Source organism: Corvus cornix, chromosome 1A (genome assembly GCF_000738735.6).
Source record: "Corvus cornix cornix isolate S_Up_H32 chromosome 1A, ASM73873v5, whole genome shotgun sequence".
Taxonomy (NCBI): Eukaryota; Metazoa; Chordata; class Aves; order Passeriformes; family Corvidae; genus Corvus; species Corvus cornix.
Window position 1 is genome coordinate 15,622,961 of NC_047057.1, and position 23,919 is coordinate 15,646,879.

Genomic DNA, 23,919 nt, shown 5'->3' on the forward strand with positions numbered 1-23,919 from the left:
CAGACTACATATAAAGAGGGAGGCAGAGATTTTGTCCATATTCATCCCAGGCAGGGCTCCAGACTGACAGAAGATCCTTGAAGAAGCAGCGTCCTTGACCTGTCCCACTACATTGTTCCTCAGCTGACACAGAGATCTGCTAAATGGCACATGGAAAAACTATGTGAGTGGAAAGAGTCTAATCCTGCAGTAGTTTAGGGAAACTATTTATTAGGGAAACAGGAAATATGTTTTGCTGGATTTTCAAATGTTCGTTTCACAGAGACATTTGTGTAAAAAATGGCTTTGTGTAAGAAAATCAGCATCACTATCATGTTTCTATTTCTCAAGTCAGAGAAACTGAAAGATTTTAGTAAGTATGCATGTTTATCTGTTCAGAAGAATGTGCTTCAGGAGGGCTGACGTGGAAGATTAAAGACAGACACAAATTTATCCAGTAATTTTTTAACATATTGTGGTGGTTTGGGCTGGTGTAGAGTTAATTTTCTCTATAGTAGCTAGTATGGGCATATGTTTTGGATTTGTGCTGGAAATGGTGTTGATAATATAGGGATGTTTTTAGCTAATTCTGAGCAGTGCTTACAGAGAATCAAGGCCTTTTATGCTTCTTGTCCTGATCCACCAGCAAGGAGGTTGGGGATGCACAAGGGTTTGGGAGGGGAAAGAGCCAGGACAGCTGACCCAAATGATATTCCAGACCATGTGGTGTGATGCTCAGAGCTAGGGGAAGAAGAGGGAAGTGGAGGACATTCAGAATGATGTCATTTATCTTCCTAAGTAGCCATTATGTGTGATAGAGCCCTGCTTTCCTGGGGATGGCTGAACACCTGCCTGCCCATGAGAAGGGATGAATGAATTCCTGGTTTTGCTTTGGTTGCACGCACAGCTTTTTCTTTACCTATTAAACTGTCTTTACTTGAAGACACCTTTTGCAAATTGTGTGTAAATTCAGGTCCCATCTATGTCTGTAAGCCAGAGAGCTCAAAATAATAAAATGCCAGGGAAGTGAATGGAAATATTTGAAAAATAGTGATGGAATATATAGTATTAGTTCTTTCTACTAAACTGATATATAGCTTCTCTGATATTGTACAGGTGTATATGTGAACAGTTTGCACTAGGAGTATTTGATTGAGCTACATGCCCAGTGGCTTAGTTCTTGAAATTAAAAAGGGCAACCTTTGCCCTTAATTATTTTGTCCCTAAATTCTGTGAAATGGTTACGATATAAAACCAAAAATTATTGTATGACCAAAACCAAAATCAATAAAACAAACAAACCCATCTTATTCCCAAAAAATCATCAGATTTTTTCCTTAATATATGTTGATGGACAAAGTTACTCAGAAAATACACTGTCTGAAATGAAATGAATTTTAGTTTGAAGTTTCAGAGTATTTCAAATTCTTTTGATCAAAGGGAAAAAAGGTCATTTGTGATTCTAAAGAAGTGCTGATAGCAATTATAGGAAAATTAATGTATGCTTCTTCCTCTCCTCAGAAAATAATAGATTCTTTTAAAAGCATTAGATTAAAATAGAAAACAGTCAGGTAATTCTGTACACAGTGTCCCCACTAAATTATGTATTATATAGGAGCAACTGAGATGAACTTCTGGATAAATTCAAGTAGATGGAGAGATGTTTCAGCAACTGATTGGATGACCCTTATTGAATTTTGTTCAATAATTCCTGCTAAGAGGTCTTTTCATGTTCCCTGCAATACCACAAAAACTATGAACCTACTTAAATAAAACCTACCACTTAAAGACGCTGTATGTCTTTTGGAAAACAGTTGGAAACACAACCATTTTACTTTTAACACTTAGTGTTACATGTATGTAAATGTGATAATAGCTGACTTACATGAACATCTTACCCATATGAAGATCTTTGCTTTTGAATTCCATGCATATATTATATATACATATGTATATTTGTGCAAGAAACCACTTGTTAACAATTCTTTTGGGAGGGAGGGGGAGGTGGTGGTGAAATAAATGTGCTCTGGGTACAGACTTAGGTAGTTTAAGGAAATAGCTGTAAGTTTACAGGTAATTATCAAAAGAAACAGAGTCTTTATGCTTCCAAGATAGGGCAATGATATGAAAACCCTCATTCTGTATTATCCTTTGCTGTCACACAACAGCATCTTAAGTCAATCATTTGTCTAAGCCATCTGATGAAAACCAGGGTGTAAAGAGCAAAATAGTGAATGAAAATATCATGGCAAGACATGCAGGTCTTCAACACAAGCTTCTGTAAGAGAGAAAGACATTTCAGGCTCCCTTATACCAGTTGAAAACTGGTCAATGTAGTTATTGAGACCAAGACATGACTTACATCAACTCTTTCTTGTCTTTCTATCAAATTAGCAATTTATAGATTCCTACCCTGGGAGATAGGCTTATATTACAAGGAACTGTAAAATCAACAACAATGATGCAATCCCTCAAAACCAACCAAATCAAACCAAACCAAACCAAATAAGAACACCACAAAGAAATTGACTAGAAATCATGATAATACATGATTCACAAACCTGTAAATTCTCACTTCTAGTTTTTGGAAGGAAAATCTTTTGAAACTCCAGCTTCACTGAGTTATTTTAAGACCTTGTGTCCTTGTAGCATTTCTTCTAATATGGTGCAGGATCTTCACTATATCACAAGAAGTAAAAAAGGTAAGGGCATACAGCTGCTATTTTGTGCAATAGTTATTACTATTACTGTACTTTTTCATTCAGGCAAGGAATATTGGGATTAACTTTACAGGTTGTTAACATTCAATTAGAGAAAGTACAGTTCTGGGTTTGAATTTGGCAGTATGACTTCACTATGTAAAATTTGTTGGTATATAAAAACTTTAATTTTACTTTAATAATTTGCTGCCAGATATTTTCAAAGCTAAATAAGTTCTTTTATCTTAATGTGGAACATTGCAAAGAAATAATGTACAACACAGAAACAGGATATATATATGCCTATATCTTTTAATTGTATTCTAGGTTAATATATACATCATCTTAACATGTCTCTTGAACAAACACAAATCAAAGTCTACAACCTTCAAGATTTTTTTCATGGTTAGCCAAATGAATCTTCACATAGAATATGCAGATTTTTCTGTGTAGACCTGCACATAAATTAGTTCAATTTCTATTGAAGTATTGCTTCATCAATCAGTAACGCCCCAGGGGCCAGTTATTACTGTTACAGAAATTAATCTTTAAGGCAGAGTAATGTTTCATCATTATATTTGTGTCATGATTACTCTGACAGGTTAATTTCAAAGATAAGTTATTGAGCATTCAGGAATATTTGTCAAACAGACAAATGAAAACATTGTATATATTCATTTTCTGAAACAAGAAGACAGAACTATTGAAGAGTTGACAAGGACTGAAACTAAAACATTTGCTACATTCTGTGTCAGGAATTTCTTAACACTCAACAATGGAAAGAAATAAAAAGCAAAAGCAAGTCTTCCAAAAGTCTGTGTAATTCTCACAGCTCAGATAATACTTGTGCAGTTCTGGCTCCCTGAGTTATGGAAGAATTGCCAAAACCAGAACATACCTACTTTTTTGCTTTTGAAGCATTCAGAAATACATTTTTCTTTCACACTTGTCACGTAAGTAGGATGGTCTTCAAGCCCTTTACCTAAGGGATTCCTACATGAAACCTTATGACTATAACCTCCAACACCTTGTTGTACTGTACTGTCAGAAAGCACAGTTAAATGCAGTGATTCTGTGAACTAGGCATCAGGATGGGAGGAACTAAATACCCAGGGATATTGCTGGGTCACCAACCCCAGAGGTATTTAGAAGACATGTAGATGTGGCCCTTGGGTACATGATTTAGTGGTGGACTTGGCAGTGCTGGGTTAGCAGTTGGACTCAATGGTCTTAAAGGTCTCTTCCGACCTATAGGATTGCATGGTTCTACTCTATGATTATTCTGTTTCCAGGAATTCAGAAAATAATCTCTGCATGTGTCATCTTAAAACTACTTATAAGGGAACATTTTCTATATAGTGTCAAAAAGTTATTCCATAAAAATCAGGTCTTGCCCCAGACATCATAATGGAAGAGTCTAAACTCTTGAACCAGAGTTGAAAAAATCTGGTCAGTATCTATAACTGCTTATGGTTATGAATGATTGCATGGGAAAAAGAATGACAATTACTGAAAATAAGTAACTCCTCCCCGTAAATTATGAGGGCACATATTTATGTCTTTAACACAACTATCTAGCTTGTAATTGATCAGACTTGGGATTTCATAAGATCTAGCACTGAATTAATTTTTCATTTATGGTGTGTAACATATCTGTTAAACTTCCATTCAAGCTAGTTACCCGTCACAAATTAAAGACAAGAAAAGGCACCTAGAAGAATGTTATTAGGAACTGTTCTTTGTAAGGTGTTGCAAATTTTCTTTTGTAATTGAACAGCTTCCAAAGTGAACAGGTCAGTAAATCTTAAGGAATGTATTTGTTATGACTAGGTACAACTTTCAAAAAGAGAACTGCTACGTGCATTCAGAAATAACGCATTACATCTTCCCAATCAACCTGCTTGTCTTTGTGGTTTAGAACATATCCATACGTCTTGATATGTTAATTACGATGAGGTTGAATGTGTCTGTCTAGAAGCTTGACGTTCCACATGACAATAAAGATGACAGAAAAAAGTTGCGTATAGAAAACAAAAAAAAGATGATTAAATGTAGGCTACCTCTATCCCCCAGCAGTTACAGGTTTAGCTTTTATTCCATCATCCTGAAGTCCTGATTCCACTGACAGTAGCGAGGCCTATTTCTCCCAGCTGGTGTATCTGAAACAGTTAGTGACTTAGGATATACAAACACACATTCATTAAACACACCTGGAAGCATTTTTTTTCTGGGACTGTGTCAACAAACATCTCTTTTGACAGGATTTTGGAAAGTGTTTGTGCGTGAGTGCATGCTTCAAATTCGGGATTGTTTCTTGGTTGGATAGTCAGGGCAATTTTGTGAAAGAAAACAGAGGAAAGCTTAGCAGAGCTGGATAAGCTCCAGCAAATACATTTGATGTGTAGGACTTTCTTGCTTTATTCTTTTCAAAGCTTTTAGCTTCTGTTAATCTTTATATTACTGCATTTTCAATTGCCCTTCCCACAGATAATATGAAATATAAGGACTCTGCCATTTCAATCTGATGTTTGATTCAAGTTACTTGCTTTGGATTAGATCAAGCAGGACTGTCTATCCAGGTGCCAGGACAGTAAGATCTGTTGGTTTCTACGCCAACACAGTCCTTTCAGTCATCCATGACTCATGCAAAGGAAGGGGCTGAGGCTTCTGCTGTGAACTACAAATGAATTTGCAAAAATTCACTTTTTTTTTACCAGGAATTTTGACATGTGATAAAGCGACCATAGGCCCTTTATAATGTCCTTTTTAAAATTAATCAAGCCTGATATAACACTGTCTTGTATCCTGTTCCACCGATGTTGTGATGAAGACAGGAAAACATTTATCAGTGTCATATCTTTCTTCATAAAAAAGACATAAGAAAAAAAAGGCTCCACTTGTGAAATGAGGCCCTAAGCAGTACAGTGTATCGATACAGGATGTATTTTATCCTCTGTGCCCATCACTTACCTTCTCCATGTGCTGTAATCAGCAAAAGGTGAAACAATACATTTTGTTCCTGCTTGGAAGAGCAGAAAAGTGGCCCACATGGCACATTACTGCAACATGCCCTGAAGAGTCTTACTGTAGGAAGCAGTTATTTTTATTGTGGAAGTGGTGTGTCTATTCCTTCATTCTTTATTATTACTTGTGTCCATAACAGGAGACCTGATAATGAACTGGGTCCTCTTATCCCTTGTATTATATATGTAATGAGAAAACAGGTCTGCGCTGTAACAGAAAGGTCAGGATTTAGCATTATAATTGTTGCAATAATTTTACCGTAAGACCACGGTAACAAGATAGTCAACTGCTTTTTGTGTTTGCTGCACAATCACAAAAAGCAAGATGATTGACTTTAGCAAAAAATAATTGGATGATGAGTGCTTCTTTTTTCATGTAATGTGGTGCAGTCCTTTCTTATTTGGATCAACATTCAATTTAAAATAGATTTTTCTGTAGCATTTGCAGGTCAGTGAGCAAAAGCTTTCCTCCTTGAAATACAGGAGCAACTTTTCAATTTCCTGTGATGTATATAGATCTACATGGCAAAACAACTACTTTGGCAGCACAGAAAAATTGAATTTGAGGCAATTTTTGGCAGACTAAGAAAGGAAGAGAAAAGTGAATTGGTCTAAATTCGGGAAACCTCATGGAAAAGTTTGGAAGGATAAAAATGTGATTCAGAATTGTATGGTTACAATGTCTGAATATAATATTGTAATGTGAAATTGTTTAAATATTATAGAGGCTTTTGACCTGTATAGGGCAATGTTTAATGATATCTTGTACAGAATTAATTCAGTGAAAGTCTGCACACACGCAGGAAGGTAAGTAAACAGTCAGCCACATAGCAACTTATTTGTAAGCAGAACCATTGACTTTAATGCCATGGGTTCCCCCAAGTTATTTGTAAAGGTCTGACCAGGCTCATAAATACATGAGGATTTAGGTCAACAACAGCATATTCTCTAAGAGAAGGGAATTAAGGTGATGTCATTTGTCAGGCACTGGGGAGACTGCAGAAGATCAGACACACTTCTGCTAGCTCATGAATATTATAAATACTATAAAGGATCAAATCTGAGCTGCTGCACAGCAGACACAATAAAAATGGGAGTGTACTGGGTAAGACATATGCAGGAGGTAGGATTTCTTTACTCTTTCTCTCTGTACCTCTAAATACATGTATTTATATTAAAAAAACAGGTTATGATTATAAGTCTTACCTGCATCCTCCATATGGTATTGGTTCAGGATCTGACAGCACATTCCATCCACAAACACAGAGGATGAACTGTACCAAGGTGTGTTTCTTTGTCAATGTTTCTTCCACCTCTCAACTCATACACTTACTCCTTTAGCAATATAGCAGTGCTCTGACTATGCTACAGACTTCCTGCCAGCTTCCTTCCTTTTGTTCTCTTCATAGTGGAACAAGGAAGCTCTCATTCAGTTTTGCAGAGGAAAAGAAATACTTTCAGCCAGTATCTGCTTCACAAATAGACTCTCTGTCTCCTCTTGTTCAGCAGACTGAGTGTCATCTTCACATGACCCAGTAACGTGTACTCACATTCAAGAAAGGCAACTGTACCCTCTGTGCATCAAAAGAAATGTGACAGGAAGGTAAAAGAGCTGATTCTCCCCCTCTGCTCTCATGAGATCCCATCTGGAGTACCATGTCCAGCTCTGGTGCCCCCAACATAAGAAGCACCTGGATCTGCTGGAGTAAGTCCAGAGGAGGAACATGAACATGATCAGAGGGCAGGAGTGCTCTCCTATGAAGACAGGCTGAGAGAGTTAGTGGTGTTCAGCCTGGAGAAGGCTCTTGGCAGATTTCACAGCATCTTCCAGTACCTGAAGGGGCCCTACAGGAAAGCCAGAGAGAGACTTTGTACAAGGACTTGTAGTGATAAGACAAGAGGAAATGGCTTCAACCTGAGAGAGGGTAGACTGAGATGAGATATAAGAAAGAAATTCTTTGAGGGTGACACAAGAGTGGAACAGGTTACCCAAAGAAGCTGTGGATTCCTCATCCCTGGAAGTGTGCAAGGCCAGGCTGGATGGGGCTTTGAACAACTTGGTGTAGTGGAAGGTGTCCCTGATGGTGATGCCTTGAAACTAGATGATCTTTAAAGTCCCTTCCAACTCAAACTCTTTTAAATTTCTTATAATTTTTTGACATTTTCTTTTAAGAATTAGTTTTAAGGGCTATTGTAGTCATACAGTCATTAAATGATTACCATTACATAGTTGAATTTGTCCCACCTACTGAGGGAAATGCATTTATGCTGTCTTCTGACTGAGAATGAAAGAATCATAGGAGTCCATTCTAGGAAAGATAAAAGCTTGTCAAACATGTATATTTATTTATAGGAGTAAGGAGAAGGTGGATTCACTGAAATAGAGAAGGAAAGCATCAGAGGAACAATGACCTTATGCCAATGTCATCTCTCAGAGTACTCAGTGTTTTGATTCAAAAAATCATTTTAATTTCTATGCAATTAGGACATCTGATTCCTCATTTTTCCAAATGGTTGTGAGCTCACTTTTTATGCAATATAATGTTTAATATTAATATTAATTTATTATGTGTAAAGTAATCAATAATGCATATCATATAGATGTCTTCTCTGTGCTTCATTTAAGCAACTGCAGTGTGTGGAAGAGATCATTACTTGAAGTAAGCAGCAAGTTACCTTGATTTACACTAGCTGAAAATGTGGCTTGTTAACTGTAAATCAGAGACTTATATAATTAAGTCAAATAAAATCAGAGGTGGATTTAGGGTACTTAAGAAACTTTCTATCTTCAATGTCAGCCAAAAAGAAGCTCCAGTATTTCAGTTACTGTGAAACTAAGCACAGGGAAAGATGCAGGATGATTATTAATCAGTAACGACATTTTGTCTTGGAAAGGAGTGATTCAAAGAAGGATTTAGGGGTCATTGCAGCTAATCAGCATGACCTTTTAGCACAATACTGCAGTGAAAGGTCCGACGGAAATCTTTGTATAGACATATATATAGTGGATGATACAAAGAAAAAAAAGTGATTTGGCCTCTTTAAATTCCACAGGCAAAATTACTACTGGAATCCTGTTCCCCATTTCAGTATCCTCAGCAAGCAAGGTATGGTAAGATTGAACTCAGTTTAAACAAGAGGTACATGGAGATCAAGGACTGGACATAAATGCTATGATGTAAAATTGAGGTTACTGATGTCCAAGAAGTCCCATCCTTACTCCATCAGTACTGTTGTGTGCTAGTGTTCAAGGAAGAATGTGTTGGGATATGACAGAGTGGCAGTCCTGGCAGTAGTGACCACAAAACACTGGAGCTCAAGATCTTGAGGGATGGAAGAAAGAGAGCAGTAGAGCACAGATCCTGGACTTTAAACAAATTATGGATGTACACCTAAGGATCTTACAGGAAAAAATTACAGAGACCTAATGAACATGATTTGTTTTCAAACATGAGATGAGCCATCTAGCCACACAGTGGAACTAAATGCTTAAACGTGATAATTTCAGTTCAGGTGCATCCTGGAAAAAAATGCAAAACTACTTTTTCTTGTGTAACTTGATGTCCTGATTTTTAAATCTAGAGCATCCAAAGAAGATAGTATTTTCATTTGTCTCTAATTTCATAGTTATATGTAGCTTCTTAAAAAAAAAAGGAAAAAAAGAGAAAAAAGTGAAATAAAGTACCCCTTCCTACAAAATAAAGTGTCAAACTTAAAATGAAACAAAACTTATATTTTCATAATCTATTTTCTTAACAGTCAGAAAGCATTCCAAAATAGAATATATACATTGACAAAGGAATTTTTAATAATTTCAAAGCATATAAAATTATCTTGATATACATTTATGAAGGAAAATGTGCAATATTTTCACTGAGTTTATTTCCTTAATGATTAGACAATTTTTTTCTAAGTTTAAGAGTGAAGGCTCTAAGTCCTTGGCACAATTGGAAACATTCCTTCTTCCAACCTTGATGTGAATTTTTAAAAAGATGTATGCTTTAAAGATTTTGTTTTTCTTCCTATGCAAGGTTTCAGGTTTCTCAGCTGTGTATTAAAAAAGTTTCAACAGAATGGAGGATAATTCCTTCTTTCTAGCCAAGGAGGTTGTATCAGTTTTCAAAACCAACTGGTAACAAGTAGATTGTAATGATTGTAGAAAACAAGCACAAGGCTTTCATATTCAGAGCAGCAGTGCTGAAAAACACCACCAGCAAAGAAAAAAAATAGTAATATACCAGTACTTGAGGAAAAATTCAGTAGCAATTTAAATGTTTTCCCAATAAGGAAACATCAAATCACGAAGAGATCTTCAAATATTTTCTCCAAGTTACTTGGGCTTCTTTCAGAACAGAGAATTAGAACCCTTGATGATGCCTCACTCAGGGAATTATGATAATATTCTCTTATTATTCAGATAGGTTACCAAAGACAGCTAGATCAGAACTGCCCATTAGAGGTGCTAATCTTTGTCAAAAAGCCTGTCTGGGCAGCTGGAATGTCAGTGAACTGACCACACTCGGTCAGGATGAATGCAGTTTTTGATATGGAGTCCCTACCCATGGCAGGGGTATTGGTATTATATGATCTTTAAGGTCCCTTCCAACCCATATCATTCTATGATTCCATGATGTTGGACTTCTGTGCCAACAGTTGTGCATTTATAAAATACATTAGGAATTGCTTGTTCTTAAATAATTTTTTTTTTTTTTTGATGACAAGCTATTACTGTGAAGCATTCAAAGTGAGTTTTAACTAACAGGAGCAAAACTTAAAACAAATTCATCTTTCTTTTTGACCTCAACATAATGCTTAAACAATGTGAGATGACAGAGTGTGAGTAATGAAGCTATAATTCACACCTTGTGCATGAGTAGGTACAAGAATGGAGCCTCAGTGTTGTTAAATTCCCGAGGTGTAAAATATTATGCCATAAGTCAACAAGAAGTCAACTCTTCATTTAAACAAATAAATAGAATTGGAACAAGGTAAAACAACACCAAGCAGCAAAACTTCATACTACAGCTTGGTAGTTTTGTGTAATAGTACATCCAAAAAGAAGCGTTTCTACATATTCTTTACTCATAAGGAAAAGATAACCAACATTTTCCTGTAGGTTTTCAGAGGTTTCAGAACTGCTTATCTACAAGCTGCCAGACCAGGTGAGCTCAGAGTGATGTGTGCTGTGTTTGTGCTCAGCTGCTTGTCGGCTGCTGTGAGGTGCATGGATAAGTGTTACAACAGCAGCTGGGGTGGAGGTACTTCTGCCAGGAGAGCTAAAACATTTGTGTAGAGATAGGAAAACAACAAGGGGGAGATTTTAAAGTTCTCAGTTCTGAAAATATAAGGGATAGGTGATGTAGGTAACACAGGGGTCTACCTTACAATGACCTTCTTTTGTTTTTATGTATAGCTTCCAAGTCACTGACTGCTGGTTGAAACTCAGTAATCAGTGTCCATGGATCTTTTCAAAAGATTATTTAACTACCTGTGCATTTGGTCTTCAGTACAAAGGGATGATAAAAAGCTGTAGGAATTCCTTGTTTGTCTGGGGTTTTTAACATATATTCACAGTTTGTTAAACTACTGCTTTTTCATTAGTCCAGTTCTGAGTAATGTTTTTGTTGAAAGTTTTGTGTAAGAATCATTGTTTTCTGGTAATGTTTATATGCTATTTAAATAAGCTTTTCATGCACTTTTCTTTCAAAAATTAGAAATTTAAGATTTAAGGAATTTATTTTGCTTTTTTTCTCCTTATAATAATGAAGAAACAGCAAGGGCAGTCAAACCTGGATTCAGAATATGAAATAAAGTCTCTCAAACACAGGCAAATTCAGTCAATCAGCCAGTCAGGATGCTATTTTCTCCGACTGCAATGAAAGCAGTTAGGAGTAACTAGTCTGGACCTGACACAGATTCTGCCATTGTCTTTTTCAGTCTCTACAATATTCATAATTAGGGAGTTTTGATTTAGATTTTCATAAAAGTTTCTGTGAGGAATGAACATTTTTAGTTTGTATTTAGATGCTGAAAATATTATCCCTTATTTCCTTTCCTGGTACCCAAATGAAATCTGGTGTCAGTTACATCAAAAATGTTTTTCATTGTCATCTTTGAAAAATCATAAATTCTGAGGTTTTAATTTCATTTATTTTTCTATCTTCATTGCATGTTCATAAGGAAAAGACTTTTCGACTACCTCAAAGTATTTATTTAAAAATTAAAAAGCACTTAAAGGTATTTAATTTGTGTTGTTCATGACATAATCCTGCAAAAAGCTTTGCTGAAGAACAAGATTTGCATTGAACTTGTTGCAGCTATAGGAAACATGAAGTATTCAAAGGTAACATTTATAGGACTCTTAGGAGTCTTAATGCAGCTAGAATTCAATAGACAGAATTATTAATGTGAAAATTAGTAACGTTTTAATAAATATGTTTGTTAAAATTTTAAATGTTCCATCTAGTTCTGAGCTGTGAAAGAACTAAATGGAAAGGTTTTGGTGAAGGGTGAAGGGTGTTTCTGTTTTTCATAAAAATCAAGTTCAGAAAAAATGTATCTCTAAAAGAGAAATGAACTATTGAATAACATTATGCATGCAGAAGAATTATGGTCTGTGCTCCTTCTTCAACTTAAATAAGCAAATTGCTATATATATATATATATAATAATAAACCACTAACAAATAGTGAGTATGTGATTTAGTATGCAACTAAGCTGTTAAATAGGCGGAACAGATATTTTAACTTCTGTATTCTTACTTATATATTAGAACACATTGCTCATAACAGTAACATACTACATTAATTGTTTATCAAATTTTATAAAATAATCATTAATGTATGTTTGTTTAAAATGTGGCTAATACATTTTTTATAGCCACAAAATAAAGTAGGGAACACACTCAACAGTTCAAAGAAAACGAGAATTGCAGTTTTCATCATAATCTGTGGGTAGCTGGTTTGGCAAAAATGGCCATAATTATCTAACCTCTTTCCTCTTTTGTAAAATATTTTTAGAAACAAATATCTCAACTGAAAAAAGAACATCTGTGATTCTAACACTTTGGACTGCTAAAACAATTTTATTCAGTATTATCAGTTAAAATCTGAATAATTGAACACTTAGAACAAGTGTTACAAGGCAAGAGCTGGAAACTTTATTCATTTCTTCAGAAGAACATGAAAAATGAATAGTCATGGAAATCAAGTACTTTCTACTTCATTGAGAACACAATATAGTGGAAGACAAATCAGATAAGAAGCAAAATGCTTAGTCTTCAGTCTAATAGTAAATAACCTTGTCTCTGATCTGAAACAAGTGCTTGAATAAGAAAACTTAAAAAAAAAAAGGAGCAAGTGTGTTCTATTCTTAAGCAGCAGGACAATGTCTGGAATAAACTATTTGAATTGCCAGAATTACCTGAGTGCTTCTTGTTATTTACGTTAAGAACTACTGAACCTTTGGGTACCAAGAATGGAATACAACATTGAAAAGTACATGACACATCAACGATTATATTTTTTTAATGTCTAATATAAATTTTAGAACCATAGAATCATTTAAGTTGGAAAAGACTGTTGAGTTCAACCATTAATCCAGCACTGCCTAGTCCAGCACTACACCATGTCCAGTGGCACATCTACACATCCTTTAAATACCTCCATGGATAGTGAATCAATCACTTGGGCAGCCTGTTTCAGAGTTTGACAACCCTTACAAGGAAGAAATTATTTCCTAATATCCAATTTAAACCTCTCTTGGGTCAACTTAAGACCATCTCCTTTTGTCCTGTCACTTCTTACTTGGGAGAACTGACCAACCCTCACCTCACAACAACCTCTTTTCAGGCAGTTGTAGAGAGTGATAAGGTCACCCTTGAGCCTCCTTTGCTCCAGGCTATACACCCCCAGCTCCCTCAGCTGCTCCTCATAAGTCTTGTTCTCCAGATCCTTCATCAGCGTTTTTACCCTCTTCTGGCTGCACTTGCCCTTCTTTGAACATTAAATTTGGATTTTAAATCTAAATAATTCAAATACTGTATTTGCTTTCTCTTTAATTGTGTTTCGTCCCAGTCTCTATTTCTTGTCTTTTCAAGTAGATTTCCTAAATTCCATGTTTTGTCTTCCACAAAACATCATCATAGGGATAGAGAACATAATTTTCCTGACTTACTAGAGATGCTAAAAAGTTAGGAAATGTATGCATTAGTCCTTTTGATATCCCTTTGAATTTACAGAATTATGGACAAATTCAATGGCTATCGTGTCTACTTTATATCTTATCCTCTCACACACAAGAAAACCCCAGAGAAACACTAACAGGTGGTGTTTTGTAGTGCAATACATGAGCACGTAGAATCCACCTATTAATAATTAGCAATTTCCAATATTTTAGGCCTTCTGTCATCTCACATGAACAAAAAAGCAGCTTTTTGGCAAGGAGAACAGGATTGATATACGAAAATAACACAGAAGAGTGCACAGACGCACAAAAGCTTGCTGTGGGAGTTAGTGGACTGTTCCTAGACCACAGAAACCATTTTTAGCTGATGTATAATTCTAGACAAAAGGTGGCAAGTGCATGCATACAACAGATTAGATAAATAATTGACAAAGATTAGGATGTCACTTTGGTAACAAATTTTAAAAGATATTAATTTAGCAGGATTTAAAGATGAAGATTAGATTATCTGGTAGATACTTACAATCTTTTCTTTCTTGAGGTTTTATTGGTCTTGCACATACTGGGTTTTACAAAAAGACACTGTGTTCTGAATTTTTTTCAATTTTATTAAAACTTTTGCTATTTGATGTTATCTTTAAATGGCTCCTTGAAATGGATATGGCTTAGTGATCATTATGAAATTACTATGTTTAATAGTTTTAACATAGATCTTTAATAGCTGGTTAAAAGTGTTAGATACATTCCTTGTGTGTAACTAACATTGTTAATTGTCTTATTTCAATGATTTCTGATGGCCTTCTCTGCCACAAGGGTGCACTGCTGGCTTGTGGTCATCTTGTTGTCCATCAGGACTCCTAGTCCCTCTCCACTGAGCTGCTTCCCAGCCTGTTGAATCCAAATGTGAATTGGTGAATGGGGTTATTCCTCCCAAGTACAGGAGATCCATGTATCTTTTCCACATAAGAAAGAAACATAACTTCCACAGCTTTTTAATGTATAACTATAGGCTGTTCATTCAAGTACATTTTTGAGAATTAAGAAATGCTATTTAATTTCTACAGAGAGAAAAGGAAGTTATCTTTAAGAACTCAAAGTTTCACTTTTCTTGAGCTTTGTGTGGTACCTGTTTTTCCATTTTTCCAACCTGTTGAGATTCCTCTGGATGGCACATCCAGCTAATCTATCTGCCCCTCCTTCCGGTTTTGTTTGCAAAGCTCCTGAGAGTGTAAATTGTGCCTTTATCCAGATCATTAATGAAGACATTAAACAGTACTGGCCCCTAGGGAACACCAATGGTGACTGGTTTCCAGACGAAGTTCATGCTGCTAATTACAACCCTTTAAGCCCAGCAGTGCAGCCAGTTTTCAATTTGCCTCACTGTCCACTTATCTAGCCTGTATTTCATCAGTTTGTCAATGGGGATATTAGAGTAGGCAGTGATGAAAGCCTTGCTAAAGTCAAGATAAATATCTCGTTATCCACTAAGTCAGTCATTTCATTATAAAAGGCTATCAGCTTGGTAAGGCAGTATTTTGCTTAGAAAGTCTATGCTGTTGATCAATTCCAAGTCACTTTCTTGTCCTTTTCAAACTTGAGGTTTGTCAGGATTTCCTTGTTCATTCGCAGGCCTCCCGTCTCCTTGGCTTTATTTTCTGCTCATAGGGATGGGCCATCCTTGAGCTCGAAGAATGTGATATTGGAAAGGATGAGGTGATCCCTCCTGTCTTCAGGATGACCTCCCATGGATTCCTGCAAGAAGAACCTTGATCAGGTCAATGTCTGCTGCCCTGTTGTCCAGAACTGTGATTCTACTGTTTCCCTTGTTCCTTCCTCTCAGGATCCTGGACTCCACCATCTCATGATCACAGCAGCCAAAGCTGCCTTCAAACCTTTATATTCCTCAAAAGATATATATTTTTTTGGTAAATATCATATCCAGCAGAGCACTTCCGCTATGTCCATATCCAAATCCATGCATGTAACCCTTCACTGCAGTATTCTTGTTGTATGAGCTACCCCAAAACATCTCTGTCCTATCTATATCCTACCTATATCTGCCCTGAACCTTTCTGTGGACCTCTAGTTCCTCCCTGTGTATCCCACTATCTGTGTGTTAGTGTACAGACACTTCAGAGAAGCACTGAGTCATGCTGATTTTCCAGGAAAATACTAAGAGCTTCCCTTTATGCTGTTCTCTTAGCACCTCTTCATTTGCGTGCATGAGCTTGGAGTGGGACTCCTTCTCTGTTTTGTTGATTATAAAGCATTTCATGCCCATATCACCTTCCTTCCTTTGCTTGAAAACCTGGTTCACTGCTTCTTCACTTGTTTGTGAGTTCTTAACTCCCTCACCCCAGCACCCTTGTGTTAAAGCTTTCCTAACCAGATTGGCCAGTCTCTTGGCCTTGCTTTTATTAAACACACTGTATATGCAAACTTAATAGTAGTGGCCATAAATTACATAATTCTTGTATCCTACAGAACATTCAACTTATTCCTGATCTTTTCCTAATCCTTCCCAAGATCTTAGCCTTATCAGAGTAGTGGATAAATAGCAAATATCAGATGAGGATACAAACCAGATGAAAGTAATAGGAACAAATAAATCTCTGTTGATCTAAGCTGAGTCAGGCACTAGCAATTTTTAATTTTTCCAATAAAACATATGTTAATAACAGATGTAAGAGAAGATAATGAGGTTACATTGCAGTCATGTATATAGAGAGTTGTTTCTAGTTATTTTTGTCTTGCAATATTAACTACCAGTTTCTCTCCTCCTCAAAATGTTGGCAAGTATTACCCATCCAGGTTTCAATTATTATTGCTAAATATGTCTAAATGTTGTTATTTTTTTCTTTCTGGCCTGGCAGTGCTCTTAAAACAAATATGGTTTAGACTTCCCCATGTGAAAACATCACAGTACAAAACTCCCCATATTTAAATTGAGACAAATTCTACCTTCCTTCAAATCAGAGATGCTGCATGCTTCATATCTTTCGTAATTCATAGAAGAATACAAGTTGCAATGCAGGTCTCTACTCCAGCCTCCACTCCAAAGCAGGGTCAGCCATAGTTTCTCAGATTTTTATCCAGTCAAATCTTGACAACCTCCAAGGACAGAGATTTCACAGTCTTCCTGGAACACCTCTTCCAATGATTTGCTGCCCTCATGATGAAAAGGTTTCTCCTGTACCTGTGTGGGCGCTCTCTTGTTTCAGTCTATTGAATTTTCTCTTCTCACAGTGCACCATTGTGAAGAGCCTGGCTCCATCTACTTTATAATCTCTTCAGAATTACCAGGGCTGCTGTTAACATCTGCCCAAAGATGGCTTCTCTCCAGACTGATCAAGACTGGCTCTCTTGCACTCTCTTTCCAGGGGAAGTACTCCAGACCTTGATCACTGTGGTTGCTTTGTGCAGAATGCACTCAACTTTATTAATATCATTCTTCTACTTGGGGCCAAAACTGGGAACTGTATCATTCCAATAATGTATTTCAGCTAAATAATAGATATTATATTAAATGAATGGCCACAGTGCTTTCAATTACAAGTATTTCCAACTACTTTTTTTCATCATATATTTCAAAGATGATGCAGAAGAAAGCATCTTAAGCTTTTGGAACTGCAGAGCAGTGCCTCCTAAGAAACAAGGGATCAGGGAATGAAAAAAACTAACCATCAGTGGCAAAATGAAATGAAAAATTTCCTGTGTGAAACAGTAGAAAAAGTACAAGAGAAAAACACAAGAAAATAAAATCCATCTAATGATATTCAACAAGAATTTAAAACCTCTGTTTTAAGAAATCCTTAGAGAAAGACCCTGTGGAGGTAATAAGAATGTACCAGTGCCTTGGGCTTTAATTGTTCTGTACTCTTCCCACTGTAGCAGTTTTAAATAGGATAAATTGCTATAAAAATTCTAGTCTGACTTGATTTCAGTTTGTCCTTCTGAATTCAAAGAGAAAGCTCAGTATTGTAGCTCTTCTGAAAGCCAGTGCCTTCTTTTTCAAGACAAGTGCTGTATCTGTATCCAAAGGTGAAGGTATCTAACGCAGCATGTAGTGATAGGACAAGAGGGAATGGCTTCAAATGGCAAAGAGAGCAGGTTTAGATTACATATTAGAAAAAAAATATTTACTGGGAGGGTGGTGTGACATTGGAACAGGTTTCCCAGGGAAGTTGTGGATGCTCCATCCCATCCTTGGCAGCATTGAAGACCAAGTTGGATTGAGCTCTGAGCAACCTGGTCTAGTGAAAAGTGTCCCTGTCCATGGCAGAGGGGTTGAAACTAAATAACCTTTAAGGTCCTTTCCAACCCAAATCATTCTGTGATTTTATGATATGTACTTAAAGTCTTCACTTATTTTAAATGAGTGGTCTGGAAGAAGTCAGATCACTGCAAGGTTGTGAAAGAAGAGTGATTTATTGTGCAGGTTGCTAGTTTAAAATGTATAATCAGTGCCAAATAACAGAATTGCTATGCACTTTTCATGTGTGATATTAAAAACTACTGTAAAAATGCTTTCATTTTGTCATGTGCCCTGTTTGTTCCTTAGGTGGTCTTTAAGGACTGTTGACAAATTTGAGAACTGTAGGTAGCATCTGAGAAAGGGGTCACATCAGAAATAACTGCTTGAGAGAATCCAGATTTCTAGATCAGATTCTGTCTAATTTTGTTATATACCTAGAATCTTACTCAAATGACACCATAAGCAGTAGCATATGCTAGATTTTGTAGTCTGTTAAATAATACACTGATTATACAATTCTTATATCTTTTTTTGAGTCATGATAATTAGTGTCTGGAAGACTGTAAAGTATTGAAGTTTGTTGAATTAGCAAACAAACAAAACCATCTGAAATACCAAGGATAACTCATGAAAACGTAAGTGCTTTTTTATTTTGACAATTAGATTTCTACTACTTTTTCTATTTCATAACATGAAACAGACTGTAATGGGGTTTTTTTTCAAATGATAGTTTAATAATTTGAGCTGTCACTAAAAGGTTCTCATCTTTAAACTTTGTTGAGACGTGAAAGTAATTGCCAAATTTTAGTGTGAATCACAGAATCTGTAGATTACTGGAATGAGAAAGGTTATGCTATATTTCAAACGATCATTTTGCCAGTATTTACTTAGAAAGTGATTTCTGGTATTAATCTTGTCATTTGCATCAGAAAGGGCAGACTGAGCTGGGTTCTTTCTTTTTTTTTCCCCTGGAGTTTGTTCTTAGGAGTCACTTACTTGATCAGAGTGGAGTATAATGATGAAAAAGCCTCCGGGACACTGCTGTTTTATCTAAGGGTAAGACTTATCCCATCATTAAGCTCTACAGCTGCTTTTCTCTCCTGTTTCTTCTCAAGAAGAAAGTGCAGACATAGGAGAGGGAAACTCTGGACACTAGGGAGAGGTAAATGAGAAGGACTAGTCTTCTCTTTGAAGAATGAAGGTCTCTTCTGTCTGTGAGCACTGCACCAGGGTCCATGCTTTTGTAATCTCAGAGATTGTTAAAGTATGCACTACATGGAATATACTTACAGCCTGTTTGGAGACTAAACTTGGGCCAAAATTTAGGACCTCACTCACTACAGAAGGGATTCAGAATCTGTGACAACGTGACTGGAGATAAGAGTCAGGTCCCCAGACAAAAAGGAAGCAAAGAACAAGAAATACTTAATTGAAAGCTCTAGCAAATAAAAGGAGAAAGAGTCAATATGGAGAAAACAGCAGATTGTGTATAAAAAGTAGATCAGAAATTCTGTTTAATATTTTACTATAAAATGATATGGCAACTTATATTTCAGGGAATAAATGTACCATTGACTGAACTGGGAAAATGTACTACTATGAGCAGGGTGTTTTTAATCACTGAATCTTTACCATCTACTACTAGCAATTGGATCAGTGGCAGAGAGTAAGCTGACAAGATAATTGCTCTTGTCTAATGCTGCAATAGTTGAACAATGACCCTCTAGACCTGACAGTGTTGAGGAGACCTTGAGCCCATGCCTCTAGGCCCACTAGTTTTGTTTTGCTCTGAAATTTACTTCAGGGCTCTAAAATGAAATGGGAAAAGTTAGATTTGTCTTTAAAGCATAATTATGTGGGTTTTTCAGACTATTCATTAACTTTTTACTCAATTCCAGGATACATGCTTGTCCTCTGGAGTTGTGTCTGTCTCTGTGAGAGAGAAAAGCTTAAAAAAATGGAGTTCTTGAAGGCATGTGTTATAGGAAACAAAAGAGTCTTGCTTTAACATTGATTATTCCTACTTATTTTCCAAACAGATGTAAATCACAAATCTGTTCTACATTGGTCTGTGAAAGGCATAGCAGTATGAAATTTAGTAGAAAGTTTTAATCTGTATGAAATCCCTTTAAAATTTTTGAGATTGTGCATGTGCAAGAAAACAAAGAAATCAAATAAACACAATTATTTAGAGTATTGTTGCTGAGTGCCTTGGCAATGCTGTTTATTTTTTGGATGTATATGTATTACTTTCTGTCAGCTAATACTTTAAAAATTAGAAGAAAGGACTTGTTATCACTACAAGAGCCTGAATTGCACTTGACAAATTGTGTCTAGTCAAATATTCTTTATAGGAGATAATTGGAAGAAGTAATTTTAAGTCCCAGTAGCTGTATCAAACTGATGGCTACTTACAAAAATATCCTTACCCGGTAGCTGGAGGAATGAACAGTAGTATACGTGTGACAGTTTGAGCTAAGATGAAGTGTGCTTCTACTTCAACTATAGCACAAATGGGAATACCAGGTACAAGCTCTGTACTATATGCCAAAAGTAAAGTAACTTGAAGAGCTATACTGAATACTGATAAAACATATTCTCAGTGTAAAAATAAGATGCAAAGCAAGCAGGAGGAGACTTGTTATGGCAAAAATAATAGTAGAAAGAAGAAAATGCATTCTTTTCTTTCTCATCTAATGATTTCAGTTTATAGTAGAGGTTAATTGAGGACATCAGACTTTAAAATTAAGGAGCTTTAACTTAGGCATGTAATTTATGGATAAATTTTAAGATATAATTGAAAAGATCATCTTTAATTCCCTGAATAACCAGAAGAGACAGATGCCTTTGAAGACCTCTACAGGGACAGTGTTTCTGCCTAAGTGTTCAAACATATGCAAGCACAATTTTTTCTATAGATTTTCAAAGGCATCTTCTTCTCTCCAGTGACTATTGACATTTTATTTGAGAGCATTGCTTTTTTCCATGAACATCTACATAATAGGAATAAGAGCATTAACCGAGCCATGGAGGTTAGTCAAGAAAACTCACCATGCGTTGTTAGTAGAACCAAAGCAAATACATTGGTGCAGAGACATATTTCTACCTATCCCCAGGAATTAACAAAATTATATACTTATTAGCTAAGTAGTATTATTAGTTCCAAAAACTTTGGACCTTAATGTGTCCAACTCAACTGAAACATGACAATAAACTTGTTCAGTGTTCTTTTGTGATGCTCCAAATACATAAATGTCTGTTGTTTTTATATTCATAGGTACTAGCCAGTGAGGTAATAATTTTTCTCCGATGGCTTAAGACCTGCAGGGAAAGAAATTACAAAAGGACTAAAATTAATTTAGTCTCTAGAACTGCACAAAGAGAAGGCATTACTGCATACAAAAGTACGAGACTCAGGGTTGCAGACATTTTCTGAGGTGGTATATTGCACTCGTCTCCTTGGATTGACTGTGCAAATAAGACTTTTCTGACAATGTTTTTAGTTGATTTGAAACATATGACATATGACAAAGATTAGGTTTTACACTTCTCAGGAAACATACAGTTGTAGAAGCACACTGGCCTAAAGGCATCTCTAACTGGGATGTTTTCTGGTGTACCTATTATGTGAGAAAAGGATTCTCCAAGAGATTTTATGTTATTGAGACAGGATGCCTTCTCATTCAAAGATGTTTTAGTGGGACAGAAGTTTTTGAACAGAAATTAAAAGCAAGAGAACATTAATTATTTTCAGAACAGAAATTAATAAGGAGAGTAATGACAAAGCCGTGCAGGCTGAAGTGAATTTTTGAGCATGGGTACAGCCTTCAGCTGTGAATAAATGCTGGGCTTAGCCTCAAGTTGCATCAGATCAACACAAAAACACTATATTCATTACTAAAATTTCATGTAGTTGTGCAGCCTGGGGAAAGAATGCACAGGAGAAAACTTATTCATAGAGTAACATAGCTTATGTAATTTTCCCTATAAAAACTGTTTCAGGAGGTTTAATTCCTCAACTTTAGCTTTTGCTTGAAACATTTTCTGGAGTCTTGTCTACATAGTATTTAACACAACTATTAAGCAAGCACCTAGTTGGCAATTATTTCTTCATTCTGAAACAGCTGCTTTGGATTTAAAGATATTTAAATTGTTAATTACTAGGCTCACTTTCATTGCATCTTCCATGTTAATGGCAAATAGATAGTATAAATATTTTAGAAATGGATGGCATAATAAGTCAAAGGTAGCCATTAGGAAACAGTCATTTAAATCCATGAAGATGATTTCTCCAGTTGTGCCATCTCTTTCAAAGTTTGCAGAGGAATCCTGTCTTTGGAAAATTAACGTGGTGAGTTCTTTGGGTAGAAAGAGATCTGTCTGGCTTAGATGCCTGTCACTAAAATTTCAAGTGCTTAGGCTCTTAGGTTGTTAACAACAGGTTAAGTACTTCTCCAAGTATAAATTCCATATGCTTATGAGTGCAGGGAAAATGGGAAATATGAATGTCTCCATTCTCTTGGAGTTCAGTCTGCCTAGACTCCTAGGAACAATCTTATGAAGGGACATACTACTGTTTCAGGAATGTTGCCTGCCTTCTGCTCTATAGTTACAGTGGAATCATCCAAGGGTATTGTAGTCAGAAGATCATGAGACATTTTCACTGAAAGCCACTTTGTAGCCCAAAATGCAAGAACCATACTGACAGCAGAGACATCACTGGGAAGGACACCTAACTGGATATACTTCATGTTTTTCCTGGAACAGATATACATTTCCTATCAAAACAGTATTAATTAAGAAAGGTCTTTTAAGCTTACAGAGTACAAGTGAACACCTCCTCAAGTTCTCCCCTTCCTTGCCTGCTGACTGCCTTCAACATATTAGAAGCCAGGATTTCTTCCTGGGATGTAAGACTATGTTCTGTAGGTAGGAGGTCTTCTGTTGGTCAGAGGAAATTGAAACTGCATTCACAAAACAATTTATTTGCTTGACTGTCTACCCTTCTTAGTCTGTTTTTGCTGTGGGTGTGTTGGATGGCTGAATCATTCACTGAAAAGATGACTGCACATTATATTACATCACTAATTTCATATATATCCAGTAAAATTTATATGGTGAAAAGCAAAAATGGAATCCTGAGTTGTTATAAACAAAGAGTTGAATGAATCTGAGTTTGTTTTCTTTGATAAAATAAAAGAGAACAAAAACTAACTCAGGAAAAAAAAAAAAAAAACAAAAAAACCAGCCCTCCCCAAAACATCAAAGCCCCAACCCGAAACAACAAAAAAACCAAAACCAGACCACCACCACAAAACTGTGTATCTCTTTTAATATGTAGATTACATCTCAAAAAGCATGGTATTGATGCATAATGTAGTTCTTTTTTCCAGTAATGTTATGTATTGAGGTGATGCTACTAGCATATTGACAAGTGGACTTAATGGGGGGCTATTACAAGAAGTTAAGTATTTTTACTCTAAAACCCTCAGATTTGGTTTCAATTGTAACAAATCCTTAAGGTAACCTACCAGGAGACTTTCAAGAGCAGTTAAGAATGTTTTAAGGCTGATTGAGTTGAAGAGTAAACTTTTCGGTACTCTTAATGAAAGCACAGATAAGCCAACACAGACTCTGTAAAATCCCAACCTGAATTAATAACACAGGCTTTTGAGACAATCTTAAACTGAAAAAGAAAACAAATTCACTGTGAAGAACCAGAAATGGAGACTATATTTTTCTTATCTTCTTTTCCATTTGTGAAGCCAGTGGTTTTCTT